The sequence below is a fragment of the Meriones unguiculatus genome, chromosome 1 (genome assembly GCF_030254825.1).
Source record: "Meriones unguiculatus strain TT.TT164.6M chromosome 1, Bangor_MerUng_6.1, whole genome shotgun sequence".
NCBI lineage: Eukaryota > Metazoa > Chordata > Mammalia > Rodentia > Muridae > Meriones > Meriones unguiculatus.
Window position 1 is genome coordinate 140167299 of NC_083349.1, and position 24975 is coordinate 140192273.

The window sequence follows — 24975 nt, forward strand, 5'->3', positions numbered from 1 at the left end:
TTGGGCAGTCATTTCACTGCCCTAACTGCTCTACCTTTTAGTTAATTTTTAAATGGTTTGAGGTACAAACTGATTTATTGGTTTTTTTTTTTTTTGCATATGGATTGACAGTAGTATATATCATTTCTTGATGAAACTATTATTTCTCTGCTAAACTGCCTTTGCTGTTCCCTGATGGTTTAATGGCCCTTAAGCTCAGGGTGGAAAATAGATGCTTCAAAATCTATGATTTGTGGTGCTTAGATTGAAGGACATGTGACTTTCAAATGATTTACTCATTTCAAATAAGAGTCATGGCAGCTCAAAGAGTCTTTTTAGACAAAGATGGGGAATCTCTTGTCAACATTTGTTACAGTCATCAACTCTGGGTCACAGTGTCTAAGACATTCACAAGTAACTGTGTTAATTAAAGTATCTTTTTCCTCTTTAGCACATGACAGACTTTCATCTGTCAGTCAGTCAGATCCAGAAAGTAAGATGCCCTCAGCTAAAGAGGCCCTATTATTACATATGGAAAGCAGTCATTAAGCTCATCACTGTCAAAGAAGTCAAAGGAGAAGATATAAATGTGGGAGTATGATGCTTGATCAGATCCAGGGTAATTAACATAATCTACTGTTTAAGTTAAATTTGCTGGCATGACAGTGGGCAGTGTTTGATGCATAAGGAGTCGGTCTCAAATGTAAGAGAAAAATATTAATACAGTGAAGAAAAAGGTTACAAAATATCTAATTATGTGCTATGATCATTGTTACTTTGGAATTAACGTGCAATGTGGTCCTTATTAATATGCCGAGAATCCTTGGGTGCTAATCCATAGATGCTAACTTTTTTATTAGAATTGAGTCAGGAACTGAGTCCATAGTTATTCTTAATTCATTATTTCTCTCCCCTATTCCCTCTAGTTTGTCTGTTTGCTTGGTTGGATTTCTAGACAGGGTCCAGGATAGCCTCAAACTTGCAGTGTAGGTGAGATGGGCTTCAAGTTCCTATCCTCCTCCCTTTATCTTTCAAGTGCGGGGTGGGATAAGAGCATCCACCATTTAAGATTAAGGAAAGGGCTATTTAAATTTAATCTGAATAACCAGAAAATCTTGCTTTAGTGCTTTCAATGTGAAGAAGGAGGAGCGCGTTTTCATTATTCTACCACACTGCTGTTTCTCTGTCTCTAAAACAACTCTCTTTTTAAAACCAGAGATATATCCTGTCTGGATTGCCTAGGAAACTTCTTCGTTGTGAGCTCTACAGGGACTGCAAAGAGTCATAGCTATCAATTACATTAGATGTGTCTTTCCCTTTTATTTCTTGAAGCATTTCTAGCTGCATTTTCTACAGGGAAGAACAATTTTATAATCATAGACAAGGGTTGATTGAAATCTTTATTGGAAAAATACCCAGCTCTTCCTTGTTTGGGGAGTAGTTACACCTCCCTATGGTCAGATGCCAAGTCTAAACGATCTTCATGTCTCCGGTGAATATGCTGCCACATACTGAATTCTTATTCAACATTTATTGCGGAAACAGCACGGGAGTGTTTACGTCTCACTGGGTGTGAGTTTGGTTCTCTTCATGTCTTAGCCTCTGCCACCTCCTCTCTTTCCCTCCTTTGAATCCTGGTTTATTTTATTTGTAGTCTTGTCAGTAGCGTTTCTGTGACTACGTAAAGCCTTTGCAAACACATCCTCTTCCTACGATGTGTTTACCCAACCTTGGCAATCATTAGTATGTGTTCTCTAAAATTTTATCACTTCAGTATCATTACATGAATGATTACATAAATCTGTTTCAGAGATTCTAACTTTCTGGTTTCTATTTTTCTTTTTTTCCATTGCATTTATTCTTTTCTCATATTGAGCTCTTTTCTCATCTTAAGCACACTTTCCCCTCCATTCCCTCCTTCAGTCTCCTCAAACCACACCTCCCCTTTCGCCCAGATCCATCTGTCATCTTCCATCAGAAAATAGTAGGCCTTACAGGGACATCAACCAAATACAGCATAACAAGCTACACTAAGTCCTGGCACGTATTTTGAGGTAAAGGCTGGATCAGGCAACCCAGTAAGAGGAAAGTATCCCAACTGCAGGTAAAAAAGTCAGCGACAGCCTCTGCCCCCACGGTTAGGAATCCTAGAGGAGCTCCTATCCTTTCCCCATCAGACTAACTCCCCTTCTTTCTTATGATTCCCTGTACTCTGCCAAAGGTTTGGTCATGAGTCTTTGCTTTGAAAACACTGCTAGTTAGAGTCTTTCAGATGCGCTCAGTAGACTCCTGTCATACGTTCAATGCTCATCCCATCTGTCTTTCTAAACGAGGATTGATCATTTTGGTCTCCCCACCCCCGAAGGGAGGAGCAGTCCTGTTAGGCCACAGAGGAGGGCTTTGCAGCCAGTCCTGAAGATACCTGATAAAACAGGATCAGATGAATGGGGAGGAGGTCCCCCCTATCAGTGGACTTGGAAAGGGGCACGGTGGAGATGAGGGAGGGAGGGAGGGAATGAGGGATCGGGACACGGCTGGGATACAGAGTTAATAAAATGTAACTGATAAAAAAAATAATAATAAAATAAAAAAAAGAAACCCTAAAAAAAAAAAAAAAAAAAAAAAGGAATCCCAGAGGAAAGGCCAGCTGGCCAGCTAACAACCACAGCATATATGCAGAGGACCTGTGTTAAACACCCACAGGTCCCTTGCTTTCTGAGCCCCTGGGAGTCCTGGTCAGCTGATTCCGTAGGCCCTGCTCGGGTGGTGTGTTTGGTCCTCTGGCTCCTCTGAGCTCAGTATCCCTCCCCCTCAGTACTCATCAAGCGCCACCTAATGTTCCGGTGTGGAACTCTGCATCTGCTCCCCTCTGGGTGGACTCGCTGGCCTCTCTGATGGTGACTGCACCAGGACCCAGTCCCAGCACATCACGCAGGCATGACGAACTGGAGGCTGGAGGTTCTGTGGCTGGGTTGTCCCATTCCCTCCGCTTGCGGCCTCGCCTGATCACAGAGGATGGCCGGTTCAGGCTCTGTGCTCCCGTTACTAAGAGTCTTCACTGGGTGTCACCCTCATAGATTCCATGGAATTTCCATTGTACTCGTTTCCACCTTGCTCCTGAAGTACCCCCAGTTCTAGCCATCTCTCCCAGATTTCTCTCTCTCAGTCTCCTACCAGCTGATCTCTCCTTTCTTCATGTGCCCTCACCCCAGTCCACCCACAATATGTACTCTATTTTTCCATTCTAGGAAGATCCTTAGATCCTGATTAAGCACTCCTTGTTACTTAGTCTCTCTGGGTCTATGTATTACAACATGATTATCTTTTACTTTATGGCTAATACCCATTTATAAGTGAGTACAGATTCAGTTTGTCTTCAGGATATATTTTTTTTTCTAGCTCCATCCATTTGCCAGTAAATTTCATGATGTCATTTTTTTTAAGATGGCTGAGTAATATTCCATTGTGTAAATGTACCACATTTTCTTTATCGATTCTTCAGTTGAGGGACATCTGGGTTGTTTCCAGTTACTGGCTATTATGAATAAAGCTGCTATGAGCATAGTTGAGCAAGTGTCCTGGTGGTATGATGGAGCATCCTTAGAGTATATGCCCACAAGTGCTATGGCACTTGTTTCTTGAGGTTGATCAATTCCCAATTTTTTGGGAAGCTGCCATGTTGATTTCCAAAGTGGCTGCACAGATTGCACTTTCAGCATCAGTGGAAGAGTGCTCCCCTTACTCCACATGCTTGCCAGCATGAGCTTTCACTTGGGTGTTTGAACTTAGCCATTCTGACAGAGGTAAGCTAGAATCACAAAAGTAATTTTGATTTGCATTTCACTGGTGGCTAAGGATATTGAACTTTTTTTGGCTAGATCTTTCATTTATTTATTTACTTACTTTGCAGCCAGATCATAGCCTCCTCCCTCCTCTCCACCCAGTCCCACCCTCCCTCCTGTTATCCCCTGGCCCCCTTTACTTCTCAAATAAAGGGGAGCATCTCCCCTATAAACCCACACCAGCACACCAGGTTGCATGAGGACTGAGAACATCTTCCCCCGTCGGCCTGTTGAGGCAGCTCTGCCAGGGGGAAGTGATTTCTCAGACACTGAGATTTTTCTGTTCAGAATTCTCTCTTTAGATCTGTATCTCATGTTTAAATTGCATTATTTAGTTTGGTGATGTCTCATCTTGAGTTCTTTATATATTTTGCATATTAGCCCTCTGTCAGATGTGGAGTGGGTAAAAATCTTTTTCGGCTCTGTGGGCTGCTGTTTTGTCCTATTGACAAGGTTCTTTGCCTTACAGAAGCTTCTCAGTTCACGAGGTTCCATTCACTGTTGATCTTAGAGCCTGTGCTGTTGGTGTTCTGTCTGGGAAGTTGTCTCCTGTGCTAATGTGTTCAAGGCTCTTCCCCACTTTCTTTTATATCAGATTCAGTGTATCTGATTTTATTTTGAGGTTTTTGATCTACTTGGACTTGAGTTTTGTGTAGGTGATAGATATGGATCTATTTGTATTTCTTGTATATACTGACATCCAGTTAGACCAGCACTGTTTCTTGAAAGTGTTCTCTCTCTCTCTTTTGTTTCTAAAGTATAATTCTGGCTTCATGATTTAAAAATATGGTGTCCATCGATGTGTATGTAGATTTATGTCTGAGTCTTTGATTGATTCTCTTGACATACCTGTTTCTTTTTATGCCAATACCATGGAGATTTTATTACTATTGCTCTGTAGTACAGCTTGAAATCAGGGATTGTGATAGCTTCAGATGTTCTTTTATTGTACAGGACTGTTTTAGCTATTCTGGTCTTTTGATTTTCCATATGAAGTTGAGTATTGTTCTTTAAAGGTCTGTAAGGTATTGTGTTGAAATTTTTATAGCAATTGCATTGAGTCTGTAGATTGGTTTTGGTAGGATGGCCGTTATTATTATGTTGATCCTACTGACCCCATGAGCATTGGAGACCTTTCCATCCTTTGATATCTTCTTCAATTTCTTTCTTCATAGACTTGAAGTTGTTTTTTTTTTTTTTTTCCTAGCATACAATGCTTGGTTAGAGTAACTCCAAAATATTATATACTATTTATAGATATTGTGAAAGATTGTTGTTGACATTATATTTTTCCTAGCTCCTTTGTCATTTGTATATAAGAAGGCTACTGAGTTTTTTAATTTTGTATCCAAATTTGGATGATACAAAAAATTGCAGAAAGTGTTTATCAGCTGTAGGAGTTTCCTAGTAGAATTTTTGGGGTCACTTATGTATACGATCATATCATCTTCAAGTAGAGATACTTTGACTTTTTCCTTTCCAGTTTGTATTTCCTTGATCTCTTTTAGTTGTCTTATTTCTCTAGCTTAAACTTCAAGTATATTCAATAAATATGGAGAGAGTGGGCAGCCTTTCAGTCTTCCTGATTTCAATGGAATTGCTTTAAGTTTCTCTAAATTGAATTTGATGTTGGCTGTTGGCTGGCTTTATTGCCTTTACTGTGTGTAAATATGTTCTTTTTATCCCTAATACTCCAAGACTTTTATCATAAAAGGGTGTTGTTGGATTTTGTCCAAGGCTTGCTTTTCCAGGATCTAGTAAGACGATCATATGTTTTGAACCATCCTTTCCATCCCCGGGAATAAAGCCTACTTGATCAAGGTAAATGAACTTTTTGATATATTCTTGGATTCAGTTTGCACATATTTTATTATTTTTACATCTATGTTCATAAGGAAAAATAGTCTTTAATTCTCTTTGTTGAGTCTTTGTGTGGCTATGTATTAGGGCAACTGTGGCTTTGTAAAATGAATTGTACAATGTCCTTTTTGTCTCCATTTTGTGGAATAATTTGAAAAAGTATTGGCATTAGATGATTTTTAAAAGTCTGGCAGAATTTTCTGTTTAAACCATCTGGCCCTGGGCTTTTTTGTTGTTGTTGGTGGTGGTGGTTTTGTTTGTTTGTTTGGGGGAGGATACTTATAATTACTATTTCTATTTCCTTAGGAATAGTCTATTTAAGTTGTTTGTTTGCTCTTGATTTAACCTTGGTAAGTAGTATCTATCGAGAAAATTCTGTTTCTTTTAGATTTTTTTTCAAATTTTGTGGAATACAAGTTTTTGAAGTATGACTGAACAGTTCTTTGGATTTCTTTGCTGTCTGTTGTTATGTCCCCCTTTTTGTTTTTGATTTTTTTTAATTTGGATATTCTCTTTGTGTCTTTTAGTGAATTTGGATAAGGGTTTGTTCTTTCTTGCAGATTTTTTCAAAGAACCAACTCTTTGTTTCATTGATTCTTTATATTGTTTTCCTTGTTTCTGTTTTGTTGATTTCAGCCGTTAGTTTGATTATTTCCTTCAGTCTACTTCTCCTGTGTGTGTTTGCATCTTTTTGTTCTAGATTTTTCTGTGTGTTATTAGGTTGCTCGTCTCTCCAGTTTCATTATGAAAGCACTTAATGCTGTGAACTTTCCTTTTAGCACATCTTTCATCGTTTCTTTTAAGTTTTGGTATGTTGTGCATTCATTATCATTGAATGATGGGATGTCTTTAATTTCCTTCTTTATTTTTGCCTTTACCTTCAGTGTAAGGTTGTTGAGTTTCCTTGGCTTTGTGGCTTTCTGCTTTTTTCTGTGTTTGTTGATATCCAGCTTTCATCCTCAGTGGTTTGACAGGATGCAAATAGTTATTTCCATTTTCTTGTATCTGTTGAGACTTGCTTTGTGACTGAGTATGTGGTCAGTTTTGGAGAATGGTCCATGAGGTGCTGAAAGGAAAGTATATTCTTTTTGTATTTTGGTGATGGTCTTTAAGTATGTTAGGTCCATTTGATTTATAATGTCTGCTGTATACTGTAGACTGGGTGACATGTCCATTGATGAGAGTGGGATATTGAAGTATATCACTATCAACATGTGAAGGCTGATGTGCTTTTGTAATGTTCTTTTACAAATGTAAGTGTGCTTGCATTTGGGGCTTAGATGTTCAAAACTGACACATCATTTTAGTAGATTTTTTTTCCTCTGATGAATATGGAGTGTCCTTCTCTATCTCTTTTGATTAATTTTGGTTTGAAGTCTGTCTTGTTAAGATATTAGATTAGCTATACCAGCTTGCTTCCTGTGTCCATTTGTTTGGAAAAATCTATTCTACGCTTTTACTCAGTAGGTAATGTCTATTTTGATGTTGAAGTGTTTCTTGTATGCAGTAGGAGGATGGATCTTGTTATTTCATCCACTTTGTTAGTTTGTGTCTTTTTATTGGGGGGGATTGAGTCCATCGAAACTGAGAGAGATCAGTAACCAAATGATTGCTAATTTCTGTTATTATGTTATACTTGGTGGTTGTGTGTGTGTGTGTGTGTGTGTGTGTGTGTGTTTCTTCTTTGGGTTATGTTGGTGTGCAATTATTTATTGCCTGTGTTTTCATGGGAGTAATTAACCTCCTTGGGTTGTAATTTTTTTTTCTAGTACCTTCTGTACGGCTGGCTTTGTGGACAGATTGTTTAAATTTGATTTTTATCATGGAATATCTTGTTTTCTTCAACGATGGTAATTGAAAGTTTTGCTGGGTATAATAGTTTGGGCTGCATCTGTGGTCTTTTAGAGTCTCCTGTACATTTGGCTTTTAGGGTCTTCATTGAGAATTCAGGTGTAATTCAATTAGATCTGCCTTTACATGTTACTTGTTTTTTTCTCTTGCAGCTTTTTATATTCTTCCTTTGTTCTCAGTGTTGAATATTTTGATTATTATGTTATGGGGGACTTTTTTTGTTTCAATCTATTTGGTGTTCTGTAAGCTTTTTGTACCTTTTATAGGTATCTCTTTCCTTAGGTTAAGAAAAGTTTCTTCTATAATTTTGTTAAAAATATTTTCTGGACTTTTGAGCTGAGAATCTTCTATTTCTTCTATTCCCATCATTCTTAGGCTTGGTCTTTTCATAGTGTCATATTTCTTGGATGTTCACTGTCAGGAATTTTTAAAATTTTACATTTTCTTTGATCCATTTCTTCTATGGTATCTTCAACACCTGAGATTCTCTCTTCTATATTTTGTAGTATGTTGGTGACACTTGTATCTATAGTTCCATTTCACTTGCATAGATTTTTTCATTTCCAAAATTCTCTTAGGTTGTATTTTCTTTACTGCTACTATTTTCATTATGAGGTTTTGAACACTTTCAGTTTCTTCAACTGTTTGTATTTTTTTTTGCCTTTCTTGATACCCTGTAAGGGATTTATTAATTTCCTCCAAATTTTTTATTATCTTTACCTTGAATTCTTTAAGGACTTTATTCATTTTCTTTTTAAGGACCTCTATCATCTTCATAATGTTTTAAGGTTTTCTTTCTTGTGCTTCAGCTGTGTTGGAATATCAGGGCTTGCTGTAGTGGAGTGCCTGAGCTCTGGTTGTGATATATTGCTCTCGCTGTTGTTGGATTGTGGCAACTGCATTTGTAGTTGCTATAGGTGCTGATTTCTGTGTTTGTCTTTGTTAGACAGGTGCTTTCTTCCTTAGTTTCTGTTTCCTTTCTGGATTTCTGGCCAGAGTGGTCTGTGCTTGAGTACAGGGCCTGTGCCAGAGATCGGGGGTGGGGGGGTGGGGGGGCTGGACTTCTGATAGTTTAGATGGCCTCTTGTCCATTAAGGGGTTGCTGCCCAAGTTGGGAGCTGAATTCTGGTGATGTGCTTGGCCCCTGATCTGACTAGGGGTCCTATGGGCTTCAGGATGCTGGCCTGGCTTCTGGTTGGGTAGGAGGCTTCTGCCTGGTTTTCAGGGAGTTGTCCTGGTATCTGGAGTTCAGGATGTTGGCCTGGCCTCCTGTGGAGTAGGAAGCTTCCACCTGCGGTGTGGGCTGAGATATGGTAGTGATGAGTGGTGGTTGGGGTAATACTGGACAGGTGCAGGTGGGTGGGACAGGGGCGAGTGCTGACCTTGACTCTGGTGGGGTCCAAAGCTTTCACCATATGTGTGAGCTGTAATGTAATGATAAGGAAAGATAGTTGGGGTTATACTGGGTGGGTATGGGCAGTGTGTGTGTGTTTGTGTGTGTGTTTGATTGTTTGTGGCTGGCCTCTCATGGGATAAGAGGCTTCAGCTGGCTTTTTAGGGAGCTGGCTTGGCCTCTGATGGGGTAGGAGGCTTTAGTGAAACAATCAGAAGATTTAAAGTCAAGAAGCTGTGAACTACAGTAATGTTGTCAGAATTAGTTAGTATTTATTTGGTTTTTCACAATATGGTGACATTCTTCTTAGCATCTGAAAATGCTCATATATTAGAATCCTAAACACAGCTAGTAATTGTGAAAGATTATTGACTAACAGCCAATATGTCCATGGTGAATTGTCAAGTTTGAGCCTTTTTTTCTCCATGAAGTTTTAAAGTCTTGTTTTTTTGTCCCCCTTTTTATCACAATAAGGCAAGCAATTTCCATTTCCTAAAAATGCCGTGCACACTCTGCTAGCTTGGCTGAAGTCAGCCATGTAGTTATTGTTTCTTTTTCATGACAGTTGAAGCACTTGGAGCCACATGCCCTACTTGTGTGTCCCCTTCACTAATGTTCTGCTTTAATTCACTTATTTTATTTCTTCTGCGGTGATAGTTAACTTATATTATTTTCCCTTTCACTAAATATATTTGCTTTTTTGTTTATATATATATATTTAATTTTTTACAATTTATTCACTTTATATCCTAGTTGTAGCCCCCTCCACATCTTCTCCCTCCTTCTTCCTCCCCTATCCCTCTTGCCTAGTTCACTGATAGGGGTGTTCCTCTTCCCCTACTATCTGACTCCTCTACCTTACTTATCAGGTCCTATCAGGACTTCCTGGATCTTCTTCCTCTGTGGGCTGTCTAGGTCTCCCCACCAGGGAGAAGTGATCAAGGAGCAGGCAACCTAGTTCATGTCAGAGACTGTGTCCTCTCCTTTTATTAGGGGACCCACATGGAGACTGAGCTGTCAATGGGCTACATCTGAGCAGTGGGTCTAGTTCATCTCTGTGCATGGCCTTTGGTTGATTCATCAGTCTCTGCCGGGCCCCGGGCCCAAATTTTTTGGCTTTGTTGGTCTCCTTGTGATGTTCCTTTCTCCTCTGGGTCCTTTTATCCCTCCGTTCTTTCATGTATTTGTAATCTTCAATTTATTGTAAAAAGATGAAAAAGCAAACTTTAAAATGCCAAGCCAATGGAGAGTCATTTGAAGATTACCAAAAAGAATGATGAACTGGATATATTTTAGAAAAGATAATACAGGTAGCACTGTGAGAATGATGACAGGGGGATCAGAACAAGTGCAGAAATGCAGACCAAGGACTCTATTAAAGCCTGATTAAGTTAACAGTCATGAAGTTAAAATAACAGCATCTAAAACAGAACACAGGAAAACAGAAACCATTCTAGGTTTCTTAACCAGGTAATTTAATGAAGAGTTGTTTACTTGGGTGTTAGAAAGTAAGCCAAGGCAAATCAGATCCTGTGAGGGATAAGAGGAAGCACCTCCACTAGAAAGAGAGAGAAAGAGGGGAAGGAAGGAACGAGAGGCCAATTCCTCAAGCTGCAGCAGTTAGCTAGATTTAGACCCAGGGTACGTAGGCCTGACTAGAAGGAAATAGGAGCTGTCTGAGTGGCTGATGTCACCACCACTGAGAAGATGCAGGTGGTACTGCCCTTCCACCAATACAGACAGGAGAAGGAAGCTCCCTAGTCTCTTCACTCTTCCCATCCTTTAGTTATGCCTCATTGTTTCCCAGCTGTAGGCCCACTGGGAAGCTGGTTGATGAGAGCGAGACTGTATAGGTAGCATGGTGGTACAGCAGAATAAGATGTAACTCACTGACACACACACACACACACTCTCTCACACACACACATTCTCTCTCTCTCTCTCTCTCTCTCTCTCTCTCACACACACACACACACACACACACACACACACACACTTGCCCACTAGAGATTGACTACCCCCCTAGAAACTTTTACAGAGCCAGATGAGTGTGGGGAGATTAAAAAAGAAAACAAACAAACAAACAAAAAAAAACCCAACTCTCAAGTAATCACCTGACTCATCTGCTAACAAATACTTGCGCCCAGTAGAGGGTCTTCCTCATTCTTTAGAGCTTCCAGAGGTTCCACTTTCTTACTGTATTCAAGCATAGCATGATGGGAGGAGTCTTTACAAACTAAGTTTATGTTGATTTGCCACCTTTCTTTTCTACATCATCTGTGCTTTAAACACTTCCTATGGGTACTTTCTTGGTATTTTAACATCTCCTTGAAAAGAAGAGTATATGTGATACTTCAACAGAGATGAGTGCTCATTTATTCATGATTAAGTGCTTTGTTTTGTATAGTTTAAGAGAGGGGTTTGTGATCAAATTTGATCACATTTACAAAAGGAAGAAAAGAGCTTCATAGCAGTAGGAATTCTGGATTTATTATATTATTATTATTTTATAATTTATTCACTTTCTATACCAGTAGTAGCCCAATCTATTATCTCCCAGTCCCGCCTTCCCTCCCTCTTCTTCCCCTATTCCTCTTACTCAGTCCACTGATAGGGGAAGTCATTCTCCCTAACTGTTTAACCCTAGCCTATGAGGTCCCATTCAGACTGCCTGGATCCTCTTCCTCTGTGGGCTGGCTAGGTCTCTCTGCCAGGGAGAAGTGATCAAGGAACAGGAAACCAAGCTCATGTCAGAGACTGTCTCTTCTCCCCTTACTAGGGAGCCCACATGGAGACCGAGCTGCCTATGCGCTATATATGAGCAGGGGGTCTAGTTCCTCTCTATGCACGGCCATTGGTTGATGCATCAGTTCTTTGCAGTGCCCTCTGGGTCCAGCTTTTCCTTTCTTTTTTTTTTTTTGGCTTTGTTGATCTCCTTGTGGGGTTCCTGTCTCCTCTGGGTCTTCTTCTTCCATATCCTTTTTTTTTTCCCATAAGACTCCCGCACTCTGTCCAACGTTTGGCTGTGCATATCTGCATCTACTTTGATCCCCTGCTGGGTGGAGTCTTTTAAAGAACATCTGTGGTAGGCTTCCATCCTATATCAAAAGGTACATTTGCTCAACTATGTTCATAGCAGCTTAATTTGTAATAGCCAGAATTTGGAAACAACCTAGATGTCCCTCAACCGAAGAATGGATACAGAAATTCAGTACATTTACACAGTGGAATATGACTCAGCTATTATAAACAAGGAAATCATGAAATTTGCAGGCAAATGGAAAAGATCATCCTGAATGGGGTAACCCAGAAGCAGGAAGACAGGCATTGTATGTACTCACTTAAGAGTGGATATTAGCCACATGGTACAGGCTAAACATGCTAACATCTAGACCTAAAGAAGCTAAACAACAAGGAGCACCCTAGGGAGGAGGCTTAAATCTCATTCAGAAGGGCAAACAGGATAGACGCCAGAAGTGGTGGAAGAGGGGAACAGGACGGGAGCAGGCTGCATTTTGTATTGCAGCATTAGTCTTTGTTTTCCAGCATCACTAGACAGAGGCAACATGGCAGAAAAGACAAGCCATCCAAACAGCTTATGCCGGGCCTGCCTTTCTCTCAGTTGTTCAGCTGTCTCACTTACTTCAATGTATTTTTTGTTTTGTTTTTCTAGCATTTAATTTTTCTTAAGAGTAACATAGTATTGTTTATAAAGCCCAGAACCCTAAAAGGTTCTGGTAAAAGTGAACTGTCCCCCACTACTTGCCATGTTCTGGCCCCACTCATTTTCAGCCTTTTCTTTGTGGTTACAGCCAAGTGTCCACATGTTGCCGTTTCTTGATTGGGAAGTTTGAAGTCTGTTGACTTCCTGCTGTAGTAATAGTGCCCACAAGAAAATTAGATTAAGTTGGGATTTTTTTTGAAAAGTTTTTTGTTGTTGTTGTGTAGAAAGAGAAAGTATGGGTCACAACATAGAGGATTTTGGGTCCTGATGTAAGAGTTTTTTTCCCCTTACGGAAGTCACAGTGTACATATTACAAAGTACAAAGAAGTATTTAGAGTTGTCTGCTGATTGGCTACTATTCACCACTTCTTTTTAAAGTAAGCAGAACTGTTAGTGCTGATTTTTCTATAACTGATTGGCTTAATTTCAACGAATCATGCTGACATGGAATAAAGCTTAAGTTCTGTTTTCCATTCATGATTAGAGCTAGAGTTTTGAAGGAATCAGGAAATAAGTCTTGGTTTAATGGCTGTGGGCGGTTACTCTTGAGGGTATGTCTAAACTGTGGCTTCCATTTTTATTTTCCTTTGACAATAAAGAGAATATACATTTCTTACATCATGTACTATCTTTGCAATAATAAAGTCATCTGTGGTGACATCAGCTATATTTATAATAACAGAAGATGTGTATTCATTAAACATCCCAATTCTAGAAATGAGAACATTTCCCTATTGAAAGAACACTACTTTTTTAGGGGCCTGTTCTTTTATGCATTCTCTCATGTTCAAAATGTTTCCTCAAGCATTTGGTGGCCTGGGGTCTTAAAGCTAACTTTGTTAATGTCTGTAGTCATATCCATCACCACTTCTGTGCCCTGATTCCCTCATTTAGACATTCAGGCACTCCTCATCTGCCTGCACTCCCATTTTGTTTTTAATGGTTAATAATATTTTATTGGTTGGTCTACAAAATAAGCATAACCAGCTAATTTCAGGTTACAAAGAGAGGAATAAGATCTTCAGAATTGGCCATAAATCAGAACTCTCTACTATGTAGCAAAGGTCTTGGAGAGATGAACTGGGAAGCAGGGAGGCAGGGAGGAGAGGAAGACTGAGTTTGGTGACTGACTGTCATGGGTTGTTGGCTTAGACTGACCATCAGTAAGGTGCTCTTCTAAGTCATAGTTTCTTTATCTACAACTCTATCATTCCATAATTCATTTTAAGATATGTAAAAATAGAGTTTCTATTGCTGTGATGAAACACCATGAGCAAAAAGCAAGTTGGGGAGGAAAGGGTTTCTGTGGCTTACACTTCCATATTGCTCTTCATCATTGAAGGAAGTCAGGACGGGAACTCAAACAGGACAGGAACCCGAAGGTAGGAACTGATGAAGATGCATGGAGGGTGCTGCTTTCTGCCGTGCTTCTCATGGCTTGCTCAGCCTGCTTTCTTATAGAACTCAGGACCACCATCCCAGGGATGGAATCACCCACAATGGGTTGGGTACTCCTGTATCAACCATTAAAAAGATGCCCTAAAGCTGGATCTCATGAAGGGATCTTCTTTACTGACGCTCCCTCCTTTCAGATGACTCCAGTGTAAGGCTGACATAAGACCAGGCAGCACAGGGCATACTTAAAACATGAGCCTAAGGGTGAGAAAGAATCCAAGCTACTTTTTTTTTATTTGACAGTTTCCTATTTGCGTGTGATTAATTTCGGGTGTTTAAACCCCTTCTTTCTTTTCTATAATTCTCTTCCTCTCCTACTGAAGCACTTCCTATTTACCAAACTTCCTCCATTGTGTGTGTGTGTGTGTGTGTGTGTGTGTGTGGCTTAGTTTAATTACAGTTGCTTGCATGGATAGAAGGTTATTTACTGGAAATGTGGCAGATTATCATTGGCTACTCCAATGAAGAAAAGGCTACCCTTCCCCCAACAACCACTATTTTCCATACCCAATGAAGTGTTGACCGGCCCAGTCTTGTGCACATAACCACAGTTGCAGTGCGTGCACAAATGCAACGTCTATATCATTTCCAGATGATGTCTTTTTTTGCACAACAGTTCCCCATTCTCTGAGTTTTACCCCTTTTACCCCTCTTGCATGATGTTCCCTGAGCCTAGGTGTTGACTTTTCAGCTCATCTATGCAGGTCATTTCTGCTGGACCTGGGCAACATTATTACAATTTCAGTGTACTTTTATATATTAAAGTAACAAAGAAAGCAATGATCCAAGGAAGGTTGCTTGAGTGCAGAAAAACTGTAAATAAATCCCAGTAAACACATATTAAATATTAATAGGTCAACCCTTTTCCAGAACTTTCTCAGGGTATACTAATTTGTTTTTTTTTAAATTCACTTTACATCCTTGTTGTAGCCCCATCCCTCCTTCTTTTCCAAGTCCACCCTCCCCTCCTCAGAAAAAGGGGGCTTCCTTTTCCATCTACCCCAGATCATCAAGTTGCATCAGGACTGAGCATGTCCTCTTCCCCTGTTACCTGGCAGAGCAGTCCTGCAACTGGAAAGTGATAAAAAAGCTGGCGAGTGAGTCTGTGTCCAAGGCAGTCCCTGCTTCCCTTACTAGAGGTCCCACATGAGGCTTGAGCTGTCCATCTGCTATATTTTTGTAGGGGGTGGAAGTCCAGTTCATTCATGGTCCTTGGTTGATGCTTCAGTCTCAGCAAGCCCTTCTGGGCCCTGGTTAGTTGGGTCTGTTGGTCTTCTTGTGGAGCCCCTGTCACCTCTGGGTTCTTTATTCTTTCCTTCACTCTTCCATAAGACACCCTATGTCTACCCAATGTTTTGCTATGAGTTTTGCTATGCATCTGTTTTGAGGCACTGTTGGGTAGAGCCTCTCAGAGAACAAATCTGACAGGCTCCTGTCTGCAAACTTAGCAAAGTAGTGTTCATACTGTCAGGGGTTGGCACTCTCCCATAGGGTGGGTCTTTGGTTGGTCCAGGCATTAGTTGGTCATTCCCTCAATCTCTGCTCTGTCTGCTCCATCTTTATCCCTGCACATTTACCTAAAGTAAAGTAAAGTAAAGTAAAGTAAAGTAAAGTAAAGTAAAGTAAATTTTGGGTTGAAGTTTTTGTGGATGATATGATAGTGTACATAAGTGACCCCAAAGTTTCCACCAGAAACTCCTACAGATGATAAACAGCTTTAGCAAAGTGGTTGGAGACAAGATTAATTCAAAAAAATCAGTAGCCCCCTTGAACACAAATGGAAAATAGGCTAAGAAAGAAATTATTACAATAACCACAAATAATATAAAGTAACTTGGTGTAACTCTAATCAAGCAAGTGAAAGATCTGTATGACAAGATCTTCAAGTCTGTGAAGAAAAGACTTTGCTCATGCAAAGTCTTTCAATCCTATCAATCCCATGCTCATGGATTAATAGGATTAACATATTAAAAATGGCCATTTTACCAAAAGCAAACTACAGATTCAACCCAGTCCTCGGCAAACAACACAAAGCAAAACAAAACAGCACAGTTTTTTATAGACCTTAAAAGAACAATTCTAATCTTCCTATGGAAAAACAAACAGCAAAAAAACCCGGAATAGCTAAAACAATCCTATACAATAAAAGAACTTCTGGAGATATTTCCATCTCTGACTTTAAGTTCTATGATAGAGCAACAGTAAAAACAAACAAACAAACAAACAAACAAACAAAAAACCTGCATGGTACTGACATAGAAACAGACTGGTGGATCAATGGAATCAAATTGAAGACCCAGAAATAAACCCACACACCTAGGGACACTTGATGTTTGACAAAGGAGTCAAAACCATACAGTGGAAAAAAAGACAGCATCTTCAACAAATGTTGAGGTGGACAAATGCAAATAGATACATGTTTATCACCCTGCACAAAACTCAAATTCAAGTAGATCAATGAGCTCAATATAACACCAGATACGCTCAATGTATTAGGACAGACTAATTTAAACACAGTTGCCTGGCATGTACTATAGATTATATCTGAAAACACACAAAAACAAGGCAGAAGGCCATATCCAGATTGGGTTCTACATCTATGTTCTGACACACAGCAAGGATCAACGTATCTTATAAATTGAATGTAAGTATTTGTCACAGGAGACATAAAAGACATCATCACATCAAAGAACAACCCAGGCAACCAAATGCTCCTTAGGTAAAAGTGCTCTACCTTTTCCTTTTTTTCTGTCAAAGTTCCCCAAGGCATGGTACACCATGGGTCACTTTTTGATCATGCTCTGACATCGAGGGACGGTGACACAGATATGCAAGTTAGGGCAGATCACTCTGCCATCACCTACTCTTGGTTAATGTTGCTTTTTTGTACTAATCAACACTTGCTGTACTACTGAGGCTTACCTGGTTAAACCCGAGGACAGCACTAATCTGTGGGTGTAAGCATGAACATTTGGAAGGCAGTTTGATAACATAAGTTTTCTGCAATACTGTATTATTAGGTTCTGCTGTGTTCCTAGTGCATGTGATCCCTTCAGCCAAGGTCTCTTGACAAGGTTTACAGAAACAGGAATGAATTTCTTCTCATGGAGTTGTTACTGGGGAAACCAAGGCAAAAGACTGCACATTTTTAGAGATATAAACAGAGTCAAGCTAATAAAGGAGAAAGCATCTTCAAGTGGAGGTAAATAATGAGCTGAGGAAAGAGCGCAGGAAGTCCTGGGTCATAAAGCCTATGACCCTTTGTAGAGCACGTATTTAACACCTGCTCCTCTCATTAGTATTTAAGAGATTTCCTGGGGTACATCGTGTTCTGCACCTAAGAAATGACTTCCACTTTTCCTCCAAAACTGCCTTCTGCCCCATTTTAATTTTTCGTTGTTATTTTAAAGTTTTATTTATTTTTTATTTTATGTATATGAGTGTTTCACCCACATGTGTATATGTGTGCATATGTATATCTATATCTAATGTCTATCTATATATACATGTGTGTATATATAAATATATGAACATACACAATAGAGATACAGATACATCATACACACATACATATGCACCATATATGTGCATTTTGTCTGTAAGAGAAATTGGTCCTTGCAGTCATTGAACAACCTCTCGAGTTCCATACATGCTTGCTCATCTTGGTAGTTCAGTCTCCAATGCTTACTCTCCTGCCAAAGACTGGGTTTCAGACCCAATCATGAAAAGAGTGGTTACTCCTCTGATAGTCATGCCGCTATTGTACCAGGGGCACCTCTTGTCTGGCATCCTGTTCTTGTAGTTTGCAGGCTTCACAGCTGAGGAGAGGTGCTGAGATCACCCAGCAGGCCCTGTGTCCCTGTTCATGATAGCCAGTGGGGAGAAAGCGGACAGTTTAGCCCCAGCTTGAGTTCTCTGTGTGCTGTGATCAAAGTGTGTGGTGTCCTCATGTTCCAGTGGGCAATAAAGGGAGCTGTTGCTTTTGTTGCTGTTTTTGTCTTATTATTTTCATCCCTCCTGGCCACTTCAAGAATATTTTCTTAGAGTAACAGTACAACTTAGCTTGAGTGCCTTTCTTTCACTCAGAGTGTTTTATAAGCCTGGACCTTTGGAATTCTTCTTGGATATATGGCTGTTGCTCTGGTGGTTGAGACCTGTACAAGACAACTTTCCGAAGATGCTCCTTTCCTAGGTGGGTTACCACAATAGAACAGAAGATCTCATTTATGCTTTGGGAGTGTCAACCTCCAACATAACAACTACATTTTGCCTTGAAGTGGTGTCTCAGTACAGCATCCCAAGGGTGGGGAAAACAAGACAGAAGATTCTGGAAAATGTCCAAATTAAACTTTAGAATGAATTCTATGACTAAGAAGCATTTTAATCATGGACATAATACAAACTTTCAAAATTTAAGCTCAATGAGCCATAATAGGGCTAATCATAAAAGTCTTAACTGTAGCGGCTTTTAATTATTGCAAGCTGCAGCAGCACTTTGTAATGCTAAAAGAGACGGAATAGCTTACATGCAACAGTTACAAAGTGTCTCTTCAAATGCTAGAATCCTTTCAAGCACCTTACAAATAACTACACTTCAGAGTGTTGCCTAGGCTTGGGACCAAAACTGGGGGAAAGAAAGCAAAATCACACTTCAATAAAGTTTTATCTCAGTTTACTGACAATCATAATTGAAATTATAACTGAACTGTATTGCTTTATATCTGAGGAACCAAAACTCACAGACTTATTCATTTTACAACTGAGAGTAATATTTTTTTTTTAAAAAATATTCTGGTGAAAGGAAAATTGCCTTATGTGTTTGAGGGGTCATAATAGTTTTCAGAATGTCTACAATGACCCCATTGCAGGACAGATGATTGAAAACAAAAGCAGAATATATTGTCTCCTGATATAGAGGTTGCAGTGGCATTATAAAAATATTTGGGCAAGTGGTACTTACCAACATAGTACCATCACGTGTGGCCTACCTGAAACATCAATGCTCAGTATGGCATTGACATGCTTTCCATACAAAGCTTCTGCTCTTACTTGCTATTTGAATGTATCCTGGGAAAACAGATTTTTCTTTCTACAATAACCATTTTTCACTTAAAGCCATTAACTGTTGGTTAAATCAGCAATTGCATATGAACAAAGAATATCAAAACTAACCTGAGGGATAAGTCACTATCACTGTATGGCCTCTCTCATGTACTGTGCTCTCTCATAAAATTAAAGCATACACCGTAACACTAGCAATCACATAGGGTCATGAAAACAAGTGTATCAAACTGTTGAATAGTGCTAAGATCTTATTTTTCCAAAAATCTTAAGAGATACAAACTTGATTTTTAGCGGTTTAAAATTTTTTTTTCCATTCCCTTCATTTTCTCTGTGATCCTTGTTTGGCCACTGAGGTTTTTACTCATTTTCTATCCTCCTGTTATTTTTTCTCTTTGTGTGCCACTCTGCTTTTACATTTTACTGCTGATGCTTTTTCTAAGTGGTAGAAAGAGGGAAACACTTCAGTCTTAGGAAATTCAGTGCTAACTAAAAGCCAGTGAGAAGATGCCCAGCCTTCTCAAGCTTTCTTACCTACACTCTGAGTTCACTTTTCATGGTGTCCATAATGACTCATGAAAAGTAAATGTCATTTGAGAAAGAAAAATTGGCCTCTTAAATAGAGTCTGTCACCTGGTCTTTTTCTTGTTGATGGAAAATGAATGCCATGATGATGGTTTTCTGGGCAACAGGATACTCTCTGTCCAGAAACATCCAGGGATGCCCCATCTGCCTTGGCACAGTAGACACACCTCCACAGCATCTACCACTGTCTCCTGCTTCCTGTGCTTCCTGCCCACATCCCAGAGTTTTCCTCCTACATGTCACTACTGCTTTTTTGGTTAATGGTTTGATGGTTTCGCTCTTTCTTTCCTTAATTATGGGGATAGCTCATTATCATTGGCAGACCTACATATTTATCATCTTATCAGATAAAATAGAAACATAAATACTAAGATGAGTAGTAGATGGACTCATCAGGATAACTGTATCAAATTATTGGCTAGTATTAAGCCCCCCCTCCCAATTTCACTCCAAGCTCTGCCTTACCTTAAGTCCTGTACCACTCCTCCACTGACTAAAGGATGGTTTTTCCTGGACATCCACTTCCTTTTGTAAACACCTACTTATTATCACATACTATAATTCCTTGTATGGTTGCTCCTCCTTTACACACACACACACACACACACACACACACACACACACACACACACACGAGTTAGATTCCGAACACCTTGAACACTACATTCAAAATCTGTCCTTTTTGACCTTAAAGCCACTATTTTTGGTGTTATATTTGTTATAAAAAATGTATAGTGGCATATAGTGAAATGAGGGAGAAGGAGAAAGAGACAGACAGACAGAAAGAAAGATGAGAGAGAAACAGAGGAAAACAGACAGTGAGACAGACTCAGAGACACAGAAACACAGACATAGATACAGAGAGAGAGTGAGAGGGAATGTGTGTGGGGAAACATTAATTCCCATAGTCAAAGATTTGAGTAATAGAAAAAATTAGATGAAAAATGATTTACTGAAGAATGTCAGTAGTAAATCATGATGATTAGAGTTCAGAGGAATCACTTAGATTTTACCAGCAGTGGTTAGGTAACTATGTTTCTAGTGTGGGGTATGGTATCCCTCTTCTTGAGTAAATCTTAAGTATGATTTGAGAACTGTTTGTTACTATTACTGCGAGGTATGTGTGTCATTACTGCACTCTTAGAATTATCTTGCCATGCTAGCTAGGCATTGATGTGCTAGGCTAGGCCTGAACACACACACAAGTAACATGTTGACTTAGTAGATTATATTAGAGAATATATATATATATATATATATATATATATATATAATTATATATATATATATATAATTATAATTTGCATATACATGCATTGCAATGACAATTGAACAAAGACATTGTGAATTTGAAGAAAAGCAGGGAGGAGTAATTGGGAAGGTTTGGAAGGAGGGAAAGAGAAGCAAGAAATGTAATTAAAACACAATCTCAATGGCCTGATCACACCACAATGTGGCCACTTGGGTTCTTGTAGAGATTGCCTCAGTTTCTACCATTCCCTCAGTGATTGCCTCTTACCTGATCTAGAGGAACCTGGAGACCCCTGGTTGTAGGTCACTGGGTCTTTCTGAGGTGGGGTGAGAGCCCAGGGGCTGCTACTGCTGTGGGAAGTCCTTGCCTCTGGTAGGTCCAGCCTTAAGGTCTGACATCCCGGGAAGAGCAGCCCCTGCACAAGTGGACATCAGTCACTACTGTGAGGAGGAAATAACGAGAACAGTTTAGCCAAAGAGAGTGAGAGACCGCGTCATGTCTGCCTGTCACACTGATTTGAGTGCGCCCTCAGAAAACTGAAGGTAACACAAACCCAGGACATTTTTGGAAATTGTATGCTCTCTAGCAACTTTGTGTGAATTTTTATACAAGCACTGTTTTAATTATATAAAATATAAAAATAGAATAAATACAATCTCAAAAATAAACAAAAAGAAGTAATTAGAAGGAAGAGGAAAGACAAGGACAGAATCAAATAAGACACATTTTTTTTTTGCCCTTCATTATTTTTAATTAATTTATTTGCTCTGCATCCTGATAGGAACTTCCCCTCCCTCCTCTCCTCCCAGCCCTGCCCACTCTTTTCCCTTCACCTTCACCTATGCCTCCTCCTTTCTTCTCAGAGAAGAGGAGACCTCCCATGGGTATCAACCCACCTTGTCATATCAAATAGGACGGGCACATCTTCTTCTGCTGAGGCTCGACAAGGCTGTCCAGGTAGGGAGAAGGGATCCAGAGGCAGCAGGGTTAGAGGCAGCTTCTTCTCCTGCTGTTAAAGGTCCCACATGAGGACCAAGCTGTACATCTGTTACTGATGTGTTGGGGGCCTAGGTCTATCCCATGGATGCTCTCTGGTTGGTGATTCAGTCTCTGTGAACCCTTAAGGGCCCAGATTAATTGATTTTGTAGGTTTTCTTGATCTTTTTGATTCTTTCAATCTTTCCTCCCCCTCTTCCATAAGATTCTCGAAGCTCTGCCTAATGTTTTGTTGTGGGTCTCTGCATCTGTTTCCATCAGCTGCTGGGTGAAGCCACTCAGCTGGCCATTATGCTAGGCTCCTGTCTGCAGGTATCGCAGAATATTATTAATAGTGTCAGGCACAGGGTCTCTCTCATGGCATGGGACTCAAATTGGGCCAGTCATTGGTTGGCTGGCTCTAAAGTTTTGTGGATTCTATGGAGATGACCCTAGCTGAGGCCCTTATGAGTGGGGGAAATGGAGCCTGAGTGGTCAGCTCCTGTAGCCAGGCAGGACTTCTAGTGGAGGGAGGGGGACACCAACACCAATAAGACAACTTTTTCAAGGAGAATTAAATAATATTATAAAATTTTAAATAAGGTTTCTAATTTCACCATTGAGTTTTATGAGGAGGAAATTATGTTTTGTTTTGTTTTTACATTCCATGTTTGAGCTGGAGTAAATAACTTTTTGTATTTCTTTTAATTTTTAATGTTGAAATCATTTCCTCCTTCTCTTTCTTACCTCCAAACCTTCCCATATACCTTTTTTACTCTTTCAAATTCATGACCTTTAAAAAAATTAATTGTTGCTGCATACCTATCTGTATGTGTGTATATATAATCATAGGTACATATTCCTTAATAACAGTTTAATAAATCTGAGCATAGTATGAACTTGAGAAAGAATAAACATGTTGCCAACTTTAGATTTGAAAGTGGGTCAGGCCTACGATGTGGTGTAGGCCCTGTAGAATCTTACCTTCAAACGCGAAATAAGCATATGTGTTGGTGTATTTAATGTCACAATTTAAATTTCCAACCAGGATCTGGTAGAGATGAACATTTTGAACATATAGAATGAAAGAAGTACATGCGATTGAGCTAGCAAGTAGGGGAAAGAAGGAGGCAGATTGCAGAGCTCAGATTTCAGAGCTCTAGTTTGGGGCTGGAAAGACTTTTCCCAGGTCTGGGCAGATGGAAAGGGGTGTTGGCTGATGGTGTGTGAAGAGAAAGAAGACACAGTTGTAACTTTACAACCTTTCTGATTTTTCTTTTTCCTTGAAAGGAAAACCAATCACAGATGATCCCCGTCTCCCTCTCTCTCATTTGCCTTTTGGACTTTGAGATGTCAGGGTTGGTGTGCTATCCTTCCGGAGTACAACTTACAAATCTGTCAACTGAGATTCATATCAGTGTCAGGCAAGCAATTACGTTTTGCAGCTCATTATACAAAAGCAATTAAGGAGTACTAATGGAGTGTGCAGGCATTATCCTTTAATTTTGATAGCTGGTAGTTTTCTAAAACTTCTTATGTAGAAATGAAATTTTCTCTTGTTTGCTAAATGTTTGCTTTGAGTAGTGTAAGCAATTAAGAGTGGGATAGCTTTGTATTTGGTGGCATTTCTTAGTGGGAAACTTACCTATACAGGATGAAGTTGGAGATACACATAAAATGTTTGATTAGTAGAAATCACCAGGTTCACAAATTAGAAGTAAAATATCCCACCCAGCTTAGGGCCATTTGGGATAGAGGAGAACCAATCACCTTTGCTTTCTCTTCTCAGCGCCAGTCTTCTTAGATACTATCTACTTTTGGGACAGGTATATTTCAGTTTATCCATATTTTAAGAGAAACATTCACTAAATCTGTATGATTATAGGAGTTATGGTTATCAATATTCCTCCCTAGTCTTTACTATGTTTAATTTATGAAACCCTTGATCTCACGTGTCTTCAGCTATTAAGGATACTCTACTTTAAATATTTGGCAGCGGAATGAAAACATTTCCCGTATTTAAGTTTTAAACTGGGGATTGATGTGTGTGTGTTTGTGTGGTCACACCAAGCTTGAGAGTGTCTGCATGTAATCCCACGTATTTGAGAAGCTACTGTAGGGGGAATCACAAAATCAAGATCTGCCCTGGGTTACAAAGTTGAGTTCAAAGCCAGCCTGAAAAAGTCAGCAACACCCTGGCTCAAAATATTTTATTTGAAATGGCTATGGGTGAAGCATTTTTAGAATGTACATATCTCCAGATTAAATCACAGCACAGCAAAATAAATATTAAAAATGTAACAAACATATTTTTACCAACATGTGCTATAACACTCATCAAAAAAGTATGGCTTTGAGATCTTATTTTTAGCAAAATATAAATAGGTACTGTTTTCATAATTTCTAGTACACAGTGAAGGTCTTTTCCTATATCATCATATTTATTTGAACAGGCACCATCTAATCCTGCTATTCTGTCAGTTTAGACTTCTGTGAGTTGACTCTTCTATCCTTCTGTAATGAGAGAATTAGCATAGTTCCTTTTTTTAATCACAACCTATCACATGGTTGAGCCAAACTTAGAAACTAAATAATTGCTATCTAAATAAAGCATTGATTGAAATGGAACAATAATATTTTTCTTCATAGGAACTAGTTTAGAATGTGATTAATTCAATGTTGTTTAAAAGTGCTAAGTGGCCATTAATAAAATGTCTCTTGAATAAATTAACTCAATGTTGTGAAGGCTACACTTACAAGTTTTGAATGTTTCACAAAGCTTAGAATTATCTGCCTAATTTTTCATCTTGCTTTTGAGGTTCTAGTATTCTGGAGTTACACAGGAGAGTGTAGGTTCATGACATCGGGTTCCTTTTTGTTCAGGGCAGAACGTTTTTGCATTTGCAACATTCTCTGCCAGGCCCACTGAAAGAAAAGGTGTGGCAGGGGGAGCAGGAAGCAGAGGAGTCATGTCTTCCATGGCAAGCACAGAGCAGAG

General features: G+C 39.4%; 1 long non-coding RNA gene across 1 annotated transcript in view; it reads left to right on the forward strand.

The window, feature by feature from the left end:
• The window catches only part of LOC132650718 (uncharacterized), a 29531-nt gene that overhangs the window by 2083 nt on the left and 2473 nt on the right, over positions 1-24975 (forward strand). The window contains exon 3 of the long non-coding RNA XR_009588893.1: positions 431-598. This is a non-coding gene — a long non-coding RNA (uncharacterized LOC132650718). The remainder of the gene's footprint in view (positions 1-430; positions 599-24975) is intronic.